Source organism: Paralichthys olivaceus, chromosome 17 (genome assembly GCF_024713975.1).
Source record: "Paralichthys olivaceus isolate ysfri-2021 chromosome 17, ASM2471397v2, whole genome shotgun sequence".
In the NCBI taxonomy this organism is placed as follows: domain Eukaryota; kingdom Metazoa; phylum Chordata; class Actinopteri; order Pleuronectiformes; family Paralichthyidae; genus Paralichthys; species Paralichthys olivaceus.
The window spans coordinates 2,227,574-2,243,745 of NC_091109.1; the positions used below are offsets into that span (position 1 = coordinate 2,227,574).

General features: G+C 44.0%; 1 protein-coding gene and 1 long non-coding RNA gene across 12 annotated transcripts in view; one reads left to right on the forward strand and one right to left on the reverse strand.

Moving 5' to 3' along the window:
* Positions 1-10,456, reverse strand: part of dlgap1b (discs, large (Drosophila) homolog-associated protein 1b) — an 85,426-nt gene extending 74,970 nt beyond the window's left edge. For 9 of the 11 annotated variants that reach the window (XM_069512975.1, XM_069512973.1, XM_069512972.1 and 6 more), the window contains exon 1: positions 10,287-10,455. The gene's annotated coding sequence lies outside the window, so the exon portion shown is untranslated. Of the gene's footprint in view, positions 1-10,286 lie in introns of all 11 variants that reach the window. The other 2 variants (XM_069512979.1, XM_069512980.1) reach the window with 2 other exon arrangements.
* Positions 10,457-10,767: 311 nt separating this feature from the next.
* Positions 10,768-13,203, forward strand: LOC138405306 (uncharacterized). Its single transcript, XR_011239023.1, has 3 exons — positions 10,768-11,429; positions 12,674-12,792; positions 13,069-13,203. It is a non-coding gene; the product is annotated as an uncharacterized lncRNA (long non-coding RNA).
* The last annotated feature ends 2,969 nt before the right edge of the window (positions 13,204-16,172 follow it).

The following is a 16,172-nucleotide window of genomic DNA, read 5'->3' on the forward strand; positions in this document are numbered from 1 at the left end:
CTGAAAATATATTTGACATGGATACAATCAGTTTCAAATATGATGGATGATCACTTTTATGGTATAAAAACAATGACAATACCGATGGCTACTAATAAATAATTGAAATGTAGATAGAAAAATCCCTGAAAATTAACCCTGCACACAATTTCAAGGTTCTTCTACCTAATATCACCAGGTTGAAAACCATATTTGGTTTGTCTTTCCGTGCAAAAACAACCCTGATCACCATGCAGCACCAAAGTGTTCACTCATTCACACGTTCGGTCACCATCTGTCAAGCTGCATCCTCCCCATGCTCTCCTTCCCTCGCTGTCCTGCCGGGACACATGCTCACTAATGGTTCCATAACTTGGTTACCACCTCATTATTCCGGTTAGTAAGCGCCATGGCTAGATTTACCACCTTGTAATGGACAAGTGGTGCCGACTCATCTGCTCGACAGCCGCATTGATTCACTGCATCGTGACGAACGCACCAGTTGAGACTGCGTGGTTGCGACGCTGACCTCCACCTGTTCTGGAGCCGCTGCCGTCATCGCGTCCATCTGCCTCTTCCCAGCCTAGTTCTGATTTCTACAGAAATATGCTTCAACTTAAATCAAATGTCTGTGTGGACAATGAAAAGCTTGTGTCATGTACCACAGATTTCTGAGTTGAGCAGGCTCCAGACTCCCACGACACAGAGACTGATGTGTTTACACACACAGAGCTCTATAGTTTTACACCACCTGGGACAAAATATCATAGTAAAGGACTTGCCAGGAAACAAACTCACAGAAAACAAGCCAGGATTTGAAAACCAAAAGGTGAAGGAGGATTTGGGCCAAACCGGCTCAACAGCAGAATATTCTCAGAGGGCACAGCCTGAGGAGATGACGCCCAAGTCGCCGAGTGTAGTTATTAAATATGACGCCTTGTTTCTTTGCATGATTTCAGGAGCTTTACTTGGAGACCTGTGACAGCAGCCTGCAATGATTTCAGTGGAGGAAACGTTCCCCTATTGCCAAAGGGTTTCCTTTCAATTCAGCCAGGAACATTTCAGTGTGTGCAGCTGCTCTGCGTGTTTATTTCAACCTACTGGGAAACGTCTCAGGGGGGAAACGCCATCAAACAGTACAGAGCCGATGTGGAGGCTCAGCGAGGACTGACCTACTCGTGCTGACTGCGGCGAGGCGGTAAGCCACTGGCGGTGAGGGACCCAATCAGATTAGCGAGGGATAGAGCGAGTATCTTGCAGTTGGGCACGAGCGGTTAACTAGCATTCAAACTAGCCCGGTGACCTTTTGGTTGGGAGATGACCAGTTGGTCTTTGGTGTAGATAATCCCTGGAAAAGCTGGTCTTACTGGCTGAACGACGATCTCCTCCCCCCACAAACACGGCTGCTGCACAGACAGAACTGTTTGTGTTGTGGAATTTCCCTAAAAGAACCATTTTGATATGTTTGTGCCGCAACGATCATTTGCAAAGGTGATTTGCTCCTGTGCTGCTCCACTCCAGATGCTATGGTGTAATATCTGGTGATAATACAAGATGATAAATGATCTTACTCCTTTCTTCCTCCTGAAGAAATGCCCTCTCACTAACGATGGCCGTGACGTTGTACAGTCTTTTCAGCATAAGCTTGTGTGCTCTGTGTGTTTCTTCCGCTCAGCACATTAGCCGTCTCCTCCTTGTTCTCCCTCTCTCGCTGCCTCCTCAGTCATTGGCCCTTGTGCCTGATTTAGCCAGTGCCTTGGGCCTGCAGCAACTGGCGGTGGTATAGAGGGCCATGTAAATGTCACCGTCTCCGAGGCTGCGCTCTGCTGAGCGTGAAATGAAATCTGGCAAGAGTTTTAGGATCCTGCCTTTCCCTCACATGGACATTCCACAGTACACGGGCCCTATATCAAACTCCAGCGCAAGTTATGATTACATCTGCCCCCCCCCCACCTCCTTTCCTTTATCAATTATTCAAGTGTCAGGTCAGAAGTGTTGCAGCGGGAATAAATATTTTCCCAACGCGATTACGAATATTAGTTAAAGAGATTATCGTTGCTGTCATGTGAAATTGGTCAGCTTTGCTAATCCACACTAATCCTATGGATCATGCAAACATATCAAGATTAGTGCATGTTGTATGCATGTACTGTGGAAATGTCTAAGCAGTGAGGGACACATCTACGCTCCTGTCATGTGACTTTTTAAAAACATAACGGCTTCTTCTCTCTCACGTCAGGAGGAGAGAGACGAGCGCTGCCACAGAGGGACGACAAGCAGTTCAACATTTCACTCCATGAGAAGTTCTCTGCAGGGTTTCCTCGGCTGGGAAGACACTCAGTGCCGCTCGAGTGGCTCTCCGTCAATTAAAGTCAAGAGTTTGAAGGGGGTTTCAGCTTCCTCTGACGCCATTTTGGAACCAAAACAACTGTGTCAACTCTTCTCCCCGCTCTGCCAGCGCTGCCTACGACCTGTTCCTCGCGGGCTTTTATAGTCGAGTATCAAAGTAAGCCTGTGTGTACTGTGCATGTAAAGCTGAGGAGGGAGAAAATCCAGCCATCGATGCATCAGAATTCCAGCTCTGACATTCAGGCCGCTTGCTTCTAACCATTACTTCCCTCTGAACTGACAGGGTGGTGTCAGCATTAACATGGGCTCAGTAAAACCCTCCTTATTATATATAGGCTATTCAAAAGTGATGAGATCAATTAAAGACTTGTCATCACAAAATATCTACCTTTCAAAATGCCCATTGTTGGAATGACCCTCTGTGCCTTATCGTCTCTATTCATCTCTCAGCCAGGCACTTGCCGACATTTACAAATAGGCTCTTCTGTTCCATTTAGAGCTCTACCTCTCACAGCTTATCTTGTGTAAGGGCCTCTTAAATAAATCTCCTCGCTTTAAATAGAAAGCAATGCTCACGAAGGCTTTCCTCAAAGTGTGATCACGTGATGGTCTGGACGGAGACGCTGACGGGCACATGACACGCCCAAGCCAACAGCGGTATATCCTGTGTTTCAGGTAGCAGCAGTTTATGTAGAACAGTAAAGATAAAGTTAATTTAAACAGTATTAAAAGCAGATTGCAAAGTGTCCCTAAAGAAACCTATAAAACCTGGCACCGTGCATCAGTAACATGTGCCAGCGTTTGTGGAACCACTCTCACCGTGACCGTGCCCGGCGACTCACGGAGGAGTCAGTGCTGGGGAGATCTTCGTCATTTCCCTGATTCACCATCGTCCTCCTCCTACTGTCAAAGCTACTGAGAGGCGGCCGGGGCGGTTGCTGCAGGGAGGGATGCTGGGAGGTCACGAGAAGAGCTCCCTTCACAGCTCCGCAAAACCAGACCTCACTACACTGACGCGAGTAAATGAAATAATAAACCGTTATAGTCCAGAAGAATTCCATGGTTTGTTCTGATATTTCTGGTCAGCATTAATATTCATTGCCATTCTCTGTATTTACATTTTCTCTCCATATAGTATTTGTTATTGTGAGTGGCAGAGTCTGTTATTCCTTCAAGTTACATTCATATGCACAAGAGGTTCAGAGGAAACTCTGCAGCCTTGAATCCAGGATTAGTTTGTCATTTCCTCTCATTAATATCAGCCTCACTGTTTACTGTCTACTCTCCTGTAGCATGTATCAGACCAGAATCTCCTGCTAATGCAAACTGAGCAGGCGGCTTTCTTAGAAACTGTGTTTATCACAGAGGTTAACGCCGATATCGACAGTTCATCAAAAAGGCATCTGCGAAAATGGGACAGTATCATTTTTTTGACAGCAGATTGATTTTAATTATTGCAGAAGGCAATGGAACAAGACGAACCAGCCGCAGAGCCAGCTACGAATTTTGCAATTAAAATAAAGACAAAGGAGAAATGTTGATTTTTTCATTTTCAGAGGGTTAAAGTACGACTCAAGTTTTTTGAGCCACGCAATTTACCTTCTTTTTTTAAAAAAAAGCAGAGCTAACCTGACTTTAATACTTAATATGTGTCAAACTCCTGAAACACTGACATTTTCCACCTTGTAACTCGCTTGAGTCTTAAATAACATGCTCCCCAGCAACTTAAAGGAACACGTTTTTTAAAAACTGAAATGGTCAAGGACGCTTTCCCATGTAATGGAGGGATTAAAATTCAATGACCCCCTGACAAATTACTGGATGTCTCTCTCATTTCACATTATCTCTCATGTTCATAAATGCCAAACGGGCTCGAACCAAACTACTATTAAGGGAGTTCTCCAGCATCTGGGCTGGATTGCAAAGTCCCTCATCAGTGCCAGCGAATGGTGAAAATGTCACGTTAATTTCTCATCACGGGCTGCGACACCTGTGCTCTGCGGAAGGTTAAACGGGTTGACATGACACTGATTGTGGCCGTTTCCTGTTCCACTGATCATCCGCGTCTCGTCCGCCAAGGTTTGATCAATCGCCGTAAAAACGTTATTCTCAGGGAAATAATTCATCCGAGCAGGACACACATTAAACCTCTTTTTAAAATGTGACATGATGATATCAGGAGCTATTAAACTGTCTAGACAGTTGTCACAAGTTTAATACATAACAGTTTATGTTGTGAAATGTTTTTGTCTTCGGATATAAAAATGTCCTAATAATTGGTCAAGGAGTTTGGCGAAATATACATTTTTGTGTCAAATGTTTTCTTATTACAATTCCCAATATTCAGGATCACTTTACCCTGTTCCGTTGATACTATAATCACTAGCGTCTCCTGCCAAGACAAAAATATCTTGTCAAAATCTTCTGAAAAGCCGACGAACCATCGAGACTTTCCTCAAGCTCCCGTCTGCATGTTAATCAGCTTCTGTTTACACGCACTAACACACTGGTACAAAGGCATTAGCATCAGCTCCAGTTTTCCAGTGACACGTTAGATTTAGCTATAAATGGAGGTTAGTAATTATAAGGGAAAAACAGTATTCATTATATTTGCATGTTGCCATTTCTGAGCCGTGATTGCTTTATAATGGATACGCACTTTTCACATATGCGAGAAAAAAATGCTATTACTCCATCGTATTTCAACAAGAATTATAGCTGAAAGAACAAGAGACTTCACTTAGCTTTTTATGGAGAAACCATTTTAATAGAGGGCGGCTGCCATTTGACTTTTGATGTAATTTGATAGTGATGAACTTAGAAATAGAAGTGGAAGAACTTCTTTACTTTTTATGAGACTGGGCCTCAGCCAAACCATTTTACATCGGGTTTAATCTGAAATCTGGGTGAAAGTTTGATTCAGCAATTTATTTAAATCCTAAATTTACAGATTTCACAGCCAATATGTGAAAATGTACATTCTTTGTTTTTCTCTTGACTTCATGGTGAGCTGGCTCTCCAATAAATGTCAGTGTTTCTTATATTTATTTATTTATTTACTTATTGATTCTCCATATCTTTTAATAATGTATACTTTGTGATCTAACAGTACTTGTTGCTATGGAGCAACTCATATCTATATATACACTATATATAACACAGCAATGTATCTGTGTGTGTCTCTATATTCATGCCCATTTTCCTTTTACATAACAACTGCATACTTGTCAACCCCTTTGTACATTTGCTTTGTCCTTGCATGCACACAGAGATGGTGACATGTCTGTATGTGCAGGCTACTTTGTCAATAAACCTGATTCTGAATTGCTAAGATGCTATTGATTATTTCAATCATTGATTATTATTTAAAAGAGCTAAAAGTTGTTGTTATAAATTCCCAAAGGAGAAACTAGTTTCAATAGTTGACACTTCATTTCCTGTTGATTGATATTTGTTGCAGCTCTAAAGGAAACGTGCTGTATTTCTGCACAACACTCAGATAACTGAAAAGTCCGGCAGCTAGAAGCAGGTAAGTGCTTATCTACTACATGTGCATTGTGCTGTTTTGCATGTGTGTGCAGCCTGAGCACAGGCACCCATGTGCAGCCCCTGCATCTGCCTCCATGATGGGAACTAATGTCTGTGCTTAGTAGACTGCGAGCCATCTGATACTGAAGCATGAGTATGTATAATCCATAACGGGCCACCATTAAGCAACAAATCAGCTGCCGCAGACACATTATTGTCGGTATCAGTTCTGCAGGTGACCATACACACCACGTTACTTCATTAAAACCGTCCAGAGAGAGTTATCTCTGGAATGACGGTTTCCCAGAGGAGGTATTTGTGCATCTATATTTCTCCATCCAGCTCCTCGCCTCTGGACGAAAGCAGAATATACGGCTATCGATGAGACTGTTTAAACAACCAGAGAGCTTGTGTTTAGAATGGCAATAATGGGTTGTGTGCGCTATCACCCTGCACACACAAGTTCAGTAACACTTGAAAATTGCTTAGCATTCAGCAGCTGCTTCCAGCTGGAAGGGGATATGCATCAGTACTGAGAGAGAGAGGGAGTGTGTATCAGCAGTTCTCCCCAGTGTCTGGCCGAAAGCCTCCCTGGTGGATTATGTTACCCAACAATGGACGTGGCCTTTCACAGTCAGAGCATGTTCCAATAGCTGGAAGGCACACAAACATGCCCATCTCCCCCTCTCCTCCGCTCTCCCACCAGAATTGACATTGTCCCCTGGCAAATGCATGTCGACAGTACGTCTTTATGTCAACAAAATGAGCACCCTAATTTCCAGTGAAAGGCAAATATGAGAAAAAGCTGGCGATCACACCAAAGCATTTCAGCAGAGCGTGCTGTGACATGAACGGTATCACACATGAAGCAGGACCCACTGTCCCTGATGTGTTAGTGACGACAATGACAAAAAAAAAAAAGTGAGACTAACAGCTTTCAGCATCTCTGTAATCAAAGGTGGATGAGACAGAGGAACTGACACGACTGTGGAGAAATAATGATGTAGGCTGTACCCTGTGTGTTTATAGTGTTTGTGGAGAAACACACAATGGAGAGAGAGAGAGCCTGAGGCATCGACTGCAGGAAGTCCTGCAGGCATGAAGGGAAACTGTAGAGGTAAACACTGCTCTTCATCAGACATTCAATAGCTGTGGCTTGAACACTGCTGCTGCTGCTGCTGGACATACAAATACCCCTCAGTGGAAAACTGTACGTACGGAGAAGTGTCTCATCAATAAGCGTAATGTGCTCTGCCTCATGCTTCGGTTGTAGCATGATGCAGGGTCTGACTCCTAAATGAATTATATTTGACAGTTGGGTGACTGTCAGGCCTAAATGAACATGTCGTGGCGATTCCTGACATCTCAGAAAAAATGTTAAATATCAGACTTTTCATTACAGACTCTCGGGAGCGGAAAGTGATTTTTTTTTCACTTCCTAAAACTCCTCAAAAGGCAGATAATCTCAGAAGAGCAGGATTAGTACATTTACCCGAGCACTGAGTCTGTGTTCATTCAGTGTGAGTAACAATCTGCCCGGGTACATTAAGGCCCATTTTATAAGCAGTGGCACACACACTCCTCATGAGACCCTCAGTCTTGGGTGAATACAGGATTTCTAAAGAAGTTCAGCTCTCTAAACCCAGTGCTACCTCCGGGAGGTATGCTCCCAGCTTTTTGAAAGGCAAATCCACAGGAGAAAAGATGAAGGGATTAAATTGACAAGCTGACAGCTCCCATACGACCAATCAGAGCAGCTAAGAGCGCTGGAAAGTGCGCGGGCTGAGATTACAGGGGCGAGCGCAGGAGCTCTTCAAGACTCCCCTCAAGCAATATACTCGTAGTCTTATTGGTGCAAGGGACCGGGAAGATGGAAGATGTCCTGCACTCATAAGTGAACTGGTGAAAAGAAACAAGGTGTAGTGGTACCTGACGGGGCCGTACTCCACAGAAGAGCGCGGTGTAATTAGAATTAAGCAAAGAAAAGCCCACGGCCTGGAACTACAGCACATCAGAGACTACTGCTCCGGCTGACTCATCACTGCTGTCATCCACAGCCATCAGTACAGCACGGTTTGTGACTGCTGGCCTTTCCTAATTCAACTTGAGGGGGACAAGTCATGAGCAACAGCTATGTCATCGCCGTGCACTGCAAAAAAATCTTCTTTGCCGTGGTCATCCCTTGTTTTTATCGTAAACCCTCAGGGTGTTGGAAAGTAATATTTGTGCCACTACTTGTCTTAACCTCCTTCCGGGCCTTCAGGCTGATGGCTCTGCTATAATTTCATTACAATGTCAGGGTTCCACAGCTGCACAGAAAAAGCTGGAAAACACAAAAGCGAGCACAAAAAAACGGGCATCTGGGCCGACTGCGATGACACATTTACATCCTGACGGAATTATCTGCATGATTACAAGGCTAAGCCAGACTTCCTGGGTGTGGAAGAAGTGTGGAAAATACGATGGGTTATCTCCTCTTGAAAGCACCCTGAACGTCACAATGGCACCAAGTAGCCGAGGCACAGCTCACAGGTATTTTTTAGTAGCATAGTAAAGCAGATTCGTCGTGCTCATGCAGGATTCAAACCCTCCGAAGACGTGGATTCTCATATTCCCATCATCTGTGAGGTGGCTGAGACATGTGGAGGTGATACAGGAGGAAGCTACGACAGCCGATAGCAGCATCAAGATGAAAAGGTTAGTTAATGAGGGTATATACGGGTGCAGAGTTGAGAGTTCAACGCAGACTCCATCATTATCTGAAGACACAAAACAGCAGGAAAGGCAGCTAATGATTACTCCAGCACTCCATCCACACAGCCACGTATGAAGCCACTGCAGTCAGTCACACGAGCAAGATGCTAACTGCCTCTAATGGGGGGATGGGATGGGAGGAGGTAGTGATGGGAAGCTTGTGCATGCCGAGGGCCCTGTGTTGAACAAGAAAAGGATGCACGTTTTTTTTTACGGGTTTAAGGAAGTGACACAAGCACCGGGGGAAGATCAACAGATTGCGAGTTCTGCTGCTTATTTGAGATAAGGGAATGTTCTCGCAACAACATGTCTGCCTCGAAATGGTTTTCACTTAAGTCGGCAAGAAAAAGAAGATACAGAGAGAAGGGGGGGGGGGGTAGAAAATCATTAAATATGCTCGTATTCTCCAGCACATTACCTCAAATCTGGAGGATCTGTGTGAGCTGCAGCTTTGCAGTCAATATTCCCATCTCCACACTATATCAGCGCAGATTCATGATGTCTCCTCGTACTGGATTGACCTCTCGGGCTCGATCCGTTCCTGACGTCCTTGAATCTCGCTCGGCTTCTGCTGGAGTCAGAACAACTGAATTTTTTTTCCCCCTCTCCAATTGGCCCAGTGCCCTTTCTTCCCTTGGTGCTTATGTCACTTCCTTGAACCATAACATGAATCCTCTCACCACACACACACACACACTGCTATAGTTACTGTTTGGGCAGCATGTCATTTTCATCCACACTACAATACGGAGCCATTAGCTTCTTGTAGATACTGGTTTGTGCATTTAAAGAAATCCGCTCAGTAGCCAGAGAGAAATTCACAGATGTAGTATTTGGATTTGCAATTGTAGTATTTGTATTTGCATGATGCTGAATTTCACTGACTCTCCACTTGTGGCTGTATTTTAAAGCCTGATATCACATGTATTGTTCAGTCTGGAGCAGCAGTGCATATCTGTGCAGAGCCTAATTTCCAAGGAGGCTGGCTGAACCAAAGACGATAAATAAATCCAAAGAGCCAGACAGATTGCTGTGGGAATAAGGCATGATGGTGCCCCGGTGCCCATGAATGTGCGTGCGTGCAGCCTGAGGGGCTTCAGGAATCCTATGATGGGAGGAAGATGTGGCCAGATTAACACCTCAAAGCTTTGGCCACAGACACTGACATGATGCCACATGTTCTGCTGCATCCTCATCCCACAAGTGTCAGCAGCTTTTAGAGTCAGAGATGAAAAAATGCTGTGTTCATGTTGCACAAGGAGCTAAATTCAGCAGCAAAGCCAAAGACGCAATAGCGGACGCGCCTGCTCCGTCAAAGGCGCACGGACAGGCCGATTGGATATCTTACTCTTGCCTCATTACCACTTACTGCAAGTGGCGTGGAGGGTTGTCAACGTGCCTCAGAGGGGAAATGCACTCCTAACAACTTTGAAATCACCTTTTCATTTCTCCTCCATTGTGAGTCCTGCTTCATTGGAAAGTTATGGAAATGTAAGCCTTTTTTTTTTCTTTACGCGGCACATCATGCGTAAATCTCACCTGGTAACACGGGAAAAAGACGCACGATAGAGGGAGCGTGATAAAAAGAGATGCTTTTGAGTGATGATGACACTGGCAAACAAATTGTCACCGCAGAATGTATGAAAGGACAATTTGGCGCATTTGCTTTCTCTTACCTTAATGACAACACGGAGGATTTGCAGTCCGGGAATCACCTCGCGAGTAAAATCCCCTGAATGTGGCACAAATTGCGTTGTTGCCTCGAGATTATCACAAGTGTGTGTTGATCATGCAGCGCGTCACTGTGGTAGTAAGAGGTCCCGTGCACCGGAGAGTCTTCCTGTGTGTGCGCGCTGCAGAGGCTTCACCGAGCAATGAGACAGCGCTGCACAGGGAGGGAGCGAGGGAAGGTCCGGCATGGAGTCCGCTCTGTGGATCAGGGAACCCTCCACTGGCCCTTGGTCCAGATCTGACTCATTCATTCTGCAACATGTTTTCACAAACAGCAATGGCTGCAAAACTGTGCTACAAAGAGAGAGAGAGAGACTCAGAGAGAGAAGTATTAAAGTGTACGAATACTTTTAAGATAAATATACTTATACCTCTTTCCATTTATGGAGAGGTGTATCTATGGAGAGCATTCGTATACAGATTGCATCACAGCAACGCGACAAGAGTCCTAATTCTAAGACTACTCCAAATGCGTCCTTCCACCCATAATCCACCAGGCGGATCCTTCCCGGCCCAACATAAATCCCATGATTCATTGCTCTTCTGTTTTTTAAAGAGGTAATGGCGGGTGAGGCGAAAACTTTAAACCGAACAGCTAACAGTGCACATGTTTAAAAAACCACATCTATTTAACGTTTTTAATCAACCGAACAACTTTTTTGTCCGTAGCTCTGTTGCTAGGTGACGGCTGAAAGGGCGGGAGAGCTGGTGATCGAAAGGTCCCCAAAAGTGAAGCCAAAGCATCTCGATCGCCATCTGGTGGCAGGCTGCAGTATAGGTCATGAAAGCGTTAATTATCTTTGACAAAGAAATGGCCCAACGATAACAGAAATGATGGGACAATGTGATTTTTCAATTTTGGCAATCAACCCCTTAATCATCTTTAACAACCTCACACACAAACAGAGTCAGTTGTTTAACACAGTGCACATGGGCCTATCACAAAGACGTCTCCTCTCACTCTCTGTCTGTCTGTGGCAGGGACACTGGGGGTGACTGGAGGCGACTCTGCTGGGAGAGAGCGAGAACCAGTAAACCAGGCCGACCTCTGCTCTGTACCCGCCAGGCAGCTTGGATCTAAGAACAAGGTTACATACCTCAGTGGCATAACAACAGCAGTAGCAGTCAAGGCTGAACTTGCTGTGGGCCACTGGTGTGTGTGTGTGTGTGTGTGTGTGTGTGTTAATATGTACGTTGCATCATCAGGGTTGAACCAAATCACTAATGCATTTAGAATAGTATGTAAAATATAACGGTCCTACATTATACAGTATGTGATGTCGCATAAGGAAATGTCTGCATCGAGACATTATCTGGGGACTTACAGGAGCCCGAAGCCTTTTCGTCAACCAGCGATCAACAATTTATTGGTGGCAGTCAGTCAATAAAGGCGTTCCCTGAAAGTGTCAGTGAAATCAATATTCCCCCATGGCTCAACACACCCAGAGAGAGAGAGAGAGAGAGAGAGTAAAAGAGATGGAGAGAGAAATAAGCAGAGCGGTAATGAGTGTCCACACTTGCATGATACGCAAATAATAATATCGGTGAAGGATTATGAATGTCCGGGGGTGAAATAGATTTGTAGCGTTGACAAATTATAATAAAACGTGCTAATTTGGAAATATGTTTTGATGGTGTAATATTTCACCCCTTCCTGATCCCACTGTGACGATTGATTTCTTGGGGGGGGGGGGGATCAGAGAGACGCCTTTAAAGGACAACAAGGAGGGAGTGTGTGTTTACAGTGTGTTTAGAATTACTTATATTCAAATTAAACCTTGTGTTCTTTGTGGGGGCAGCTTTAAGGAGACTTGTGCCGGTGCAGCGAGGCCCTCGGGACTTATGTGTGATCTTATTTGCGTCACAGGAGCTTGCGTGGACAGTTCACCAGTGATGCTACAGCTGACACATCAAAGTGTGTCGTGAGGCGTATAGTCCTCGAAATCCAGCTTCAGGCTGAAAGCTGGAAAAATACAATAGAAAATATAAAATAAAATGAATGAGGCTTATCAAGAGAGCAATTCAGCAAGAATTTAAAGTATTTAGCTTGATTCAAATAAGTGAAACTGAAAAGAAATTCAGCAGCGATTGAACATATTTTACATGAATAAATGTGTTACTGTATAAATTTGCTGATCCGGGCCACAGCCTGATCCAGTCCATATCTTACCCCTCTCTCTGTCTCAGCATGCAACAGCCAGCCATTTATCAATAATTCATACCAAAGGAGGTAGTTGCAAACATATGAAAGATGACAGAGAGAGTGCAAAGTAACTAATGGATTACTTTGTTGTCACAATTACCAATAAATCACATGTTGATCTTTTGTCAGAGCCTCAAGTCATTCACCTCTCATAGAAAAACCTGGAAGAAGAAGAGGAGGAAGTGGAGGAAGAGGAGGAAGAGGAGGAAGAGGAGAGAGCCATTATTCTGCTCAAAGAACACATGCATGTGGGTAAAAAAAAAAGTATTGACTCTGCCAATGGTTTATAATTACAGTGCAATTTACTTGAGTTAACACATCAATGATGCAGACAGACAAATCACAAGCCATATTAATGTAAATAATTAATCTGCTCTCATCATTAAAATGATGTTGCCATGGCAGTGACAGTCTTCAAAACATCAAATAACAGCAGAGAGACGTCTTTGCTCGTGGAGAGGAATATTGCATGTTGGACAAATACAAGAAATCTGACTTGCATAACATGTTTTTATTTGTGGCAGCATATTGACTGCGGCAGCCGTTTGCAGCAGTCGTCACTCGGGTTCAGCGTCGCCTTCCTCGACTGCCACTCAACGTGCTCCTCTTCTGCTGCTTCCCTCAGACTCGAGAGATGAGAGGATCTCAGCAGGCCTGGCTGGATGAAATCAGTTTGACTGGATGGGAAAGCATAAGTACGTTCCCACCCAGCATTTTCGATCGATGCTCGTGAAGCGGCCCAGAGGGACGTCTGCAAACCTTTGATGTTCGTTTGAAGACTCTATTGCTTTTTCTTGATTTAATTCAGGCCTCTTTGTCTCGAAGCAAATTAACTCCAGCCTGAAAAAGTGCCATGTAAACATCGGAGTCCAATTTCAACCTTGATGTGCACATTTTAAAAGTCAAGGAGGAGACGGTGTGATGGCGTTGAACATGCTGGGCCTCGTTTGAGAAATCAAACTTGTGTGATTGCTCAATTCACATTATGCATCTTCCAACCCGACAAACCAAACATATCTGAACGTTCCTGTGTACGAAACTGAAAATAAAGGAACCAAACTGACAAACAGAGCAGGGAGCGTTGCTTGTGTTATGTTGTGTCATAGAGCATGTGTGTTGTTTACTGTAAGGTTTCTTCTCCAGCCATCCAAACACTAGTAAAAGCACTAAGAATAGAAATGGCATTGAAGCTGAATAATTCAGACGCAGGGGGTGGAATACACAACAAGTTTTTCCATGAGAAAAAACCCAAGCTTTAAAAAAATGCTGATATCACTACGACATATTGCCCTGAGTCAATCTGTTTGTGTGTTTCATGTGTGTATTCATCTGCTAAGAATTTGAGTGCTGTATGCATGTGTGTGTGTGTGTGTGTGTGTCAGAGACACTTTGCGCCAGGATGAGCTAATCACATCAACGTCCTCTGTGGATCCAGTTCATTCAGATCCACTTAATGGATTTATAGACGAATAACTGATGAGGAACAGTGTTTCAAGAATTACTTGGAGATAGTCGTCACACATCAGTGAGTTATGTGCAGTTAATAAAAGCTGTGTCAGCTCATCCGTGAGAAGCTACAAGGTGCACTTACCATTTGCTCTTCTGGTGCTTTGGTGGAAAGGTCTGTGTTTTAATGTGGACCGTGTGGACCGTGCAGACGGGGCTGGAAACTGCTTTGCTCAACCGTTCGTCTTGCTGAAAGGAACAGGCAGTCCTGCCCTCCTGCCCCTTCCTGTCTCTGTGGGACTTTGCTTTAACACTTCCCTAAACTTTACAACAGAAACTCACAGGGAAGCATTAAATATTGAAGAGCACAGGTCGGTGTGTTGCAGTTGCTGTCTGTCTGACGGTGGGTGAGCAAGACGGAACAAGATTTGTGGATTGAAGTCAAAACGCAGCCCCCTGAACCAGCAGTGATAAAGGAGATGCACAGGACTCACATCACTTTGGTTTAATGAGACAATCCTGGCAGTGATGCATCATGTCCTGGTGCTTTACAGCTTTTTCTTCTCATTCATCTCAGACACTTTCTCCATCTGTAAACATTCTATAAAACAAAAAGCAGTAGAAGACACTGACATGTTGGATTGTTTTAATGCATTTTTGATTGATGAATTAATCAAATAATAATCAGTGCCCAAATTATATATATATATGTATATCACTCCTTAACAAGGTGTTAAGTAGTGAACATTAAAGGTGCTGGGTTCCAGATCTTGAATCTGATTGTTGTGAATCTGATTGTTTTCTTGCAAGGCTATGGCTATGGCTGTAGCTCCACTGAGTACGCTACATTAATGAGAGTCGTATCAATCTTTTCATCTAACACTCGATAAGATTGCGCAATGCATATATTTACCAAAGAGTTGATATATTTTAAAGATATTTTTCTTATTTCTTTAAATATACTAAGTTATCTATTCAGTTGAGCATTGCTTCTTCATCAGCGGCAGTTTGAGTCTGCTCAGAAACATCCTGACAGGACACATCTGCAGATGAAACCTGGCTGCTTCACAAATTGAAGGGATGACCCTCCAGTTATGGGGATGACTCGGGACGATCTCTCTAATAACCACCGTTCGACCTTCACAGTGCAATCTTTTTACGTTCCAGCAGGCTTTGATTACACCCGCGCTCTGAATTTCTGAGAAAAGACTCCCCTGCAGAGAGAGATGTTCATGCTGCCACTGTTTTGCATTGTGCGGTTACTCTCTGTCACCATGTTGTCATTCTGTTGCTGCCATGTCCTGTTGGTAGAGACAGACGAGGGCAGCTTCAGTTTGAGCTGATCGCTGACAGGTAGCAGGGGCCGAGAGAATCAAACAGCGATGACATTATCTTTGCTTGGCTGCACTGCTTTCTCGTTTCGTGCCCTTTGACTCCTCCCTCGTTGTTCTCTGACTTTCACGTTCTGCGGTTCTCTGGATTCACCATGTCCCAACTTAAATGACAAGCGTCAGAAGGGCTCCTCTCATACTGACTAGTCAATGACCTTGAGAAAGACCCATGTCACATTCATGTATATGCTCTAAATGCAATTCTAATTTGTTAAACTTGCAGGTTTAACATGATAATGTATAATTACAAAAAAGGATTCACCAGCAGTGGCTTCAATAGACCACAATGCACTGCAGCCCCAGGATATTTCAATAGTAAGATTATTTTTCTACCTGCTGGGTTAAATGGTTTCTTATTCTATTCTATTCCATTCTACTGTACTATTCTATTCACTGCAACCAAATGCAACAAGCGCAGACACATTTCTCACCATGCATGTTGACAATCAAAGGTAACTGTGCTGTTTCTATTGGATGTACTGAGAATAGAAATCTCCTAAAGGTGCTTTCCAGGAAATAAAATGCCTTCGTGAAAAAGAAAACCATGCAAACCTTCCCAGGAATCAAGCAATTCTGCATTTCAGACGCTCTAACAACGTCACTAAATCACCGTGTATTTCTGCTGCTGGGAGTTTACAGCAGTGACAGTATTGGATTCGGAGATGAAAAAGCAGGGGTGGAGGGATATGAAAGTAAATCACGGAGGATGGAAAGAAAGGAAGAAAGAAAGAGAGCTGGTGAATGAGAGACTGCTGCGGGCGGACATTTGCTGTGATAGCTGTGATATCACT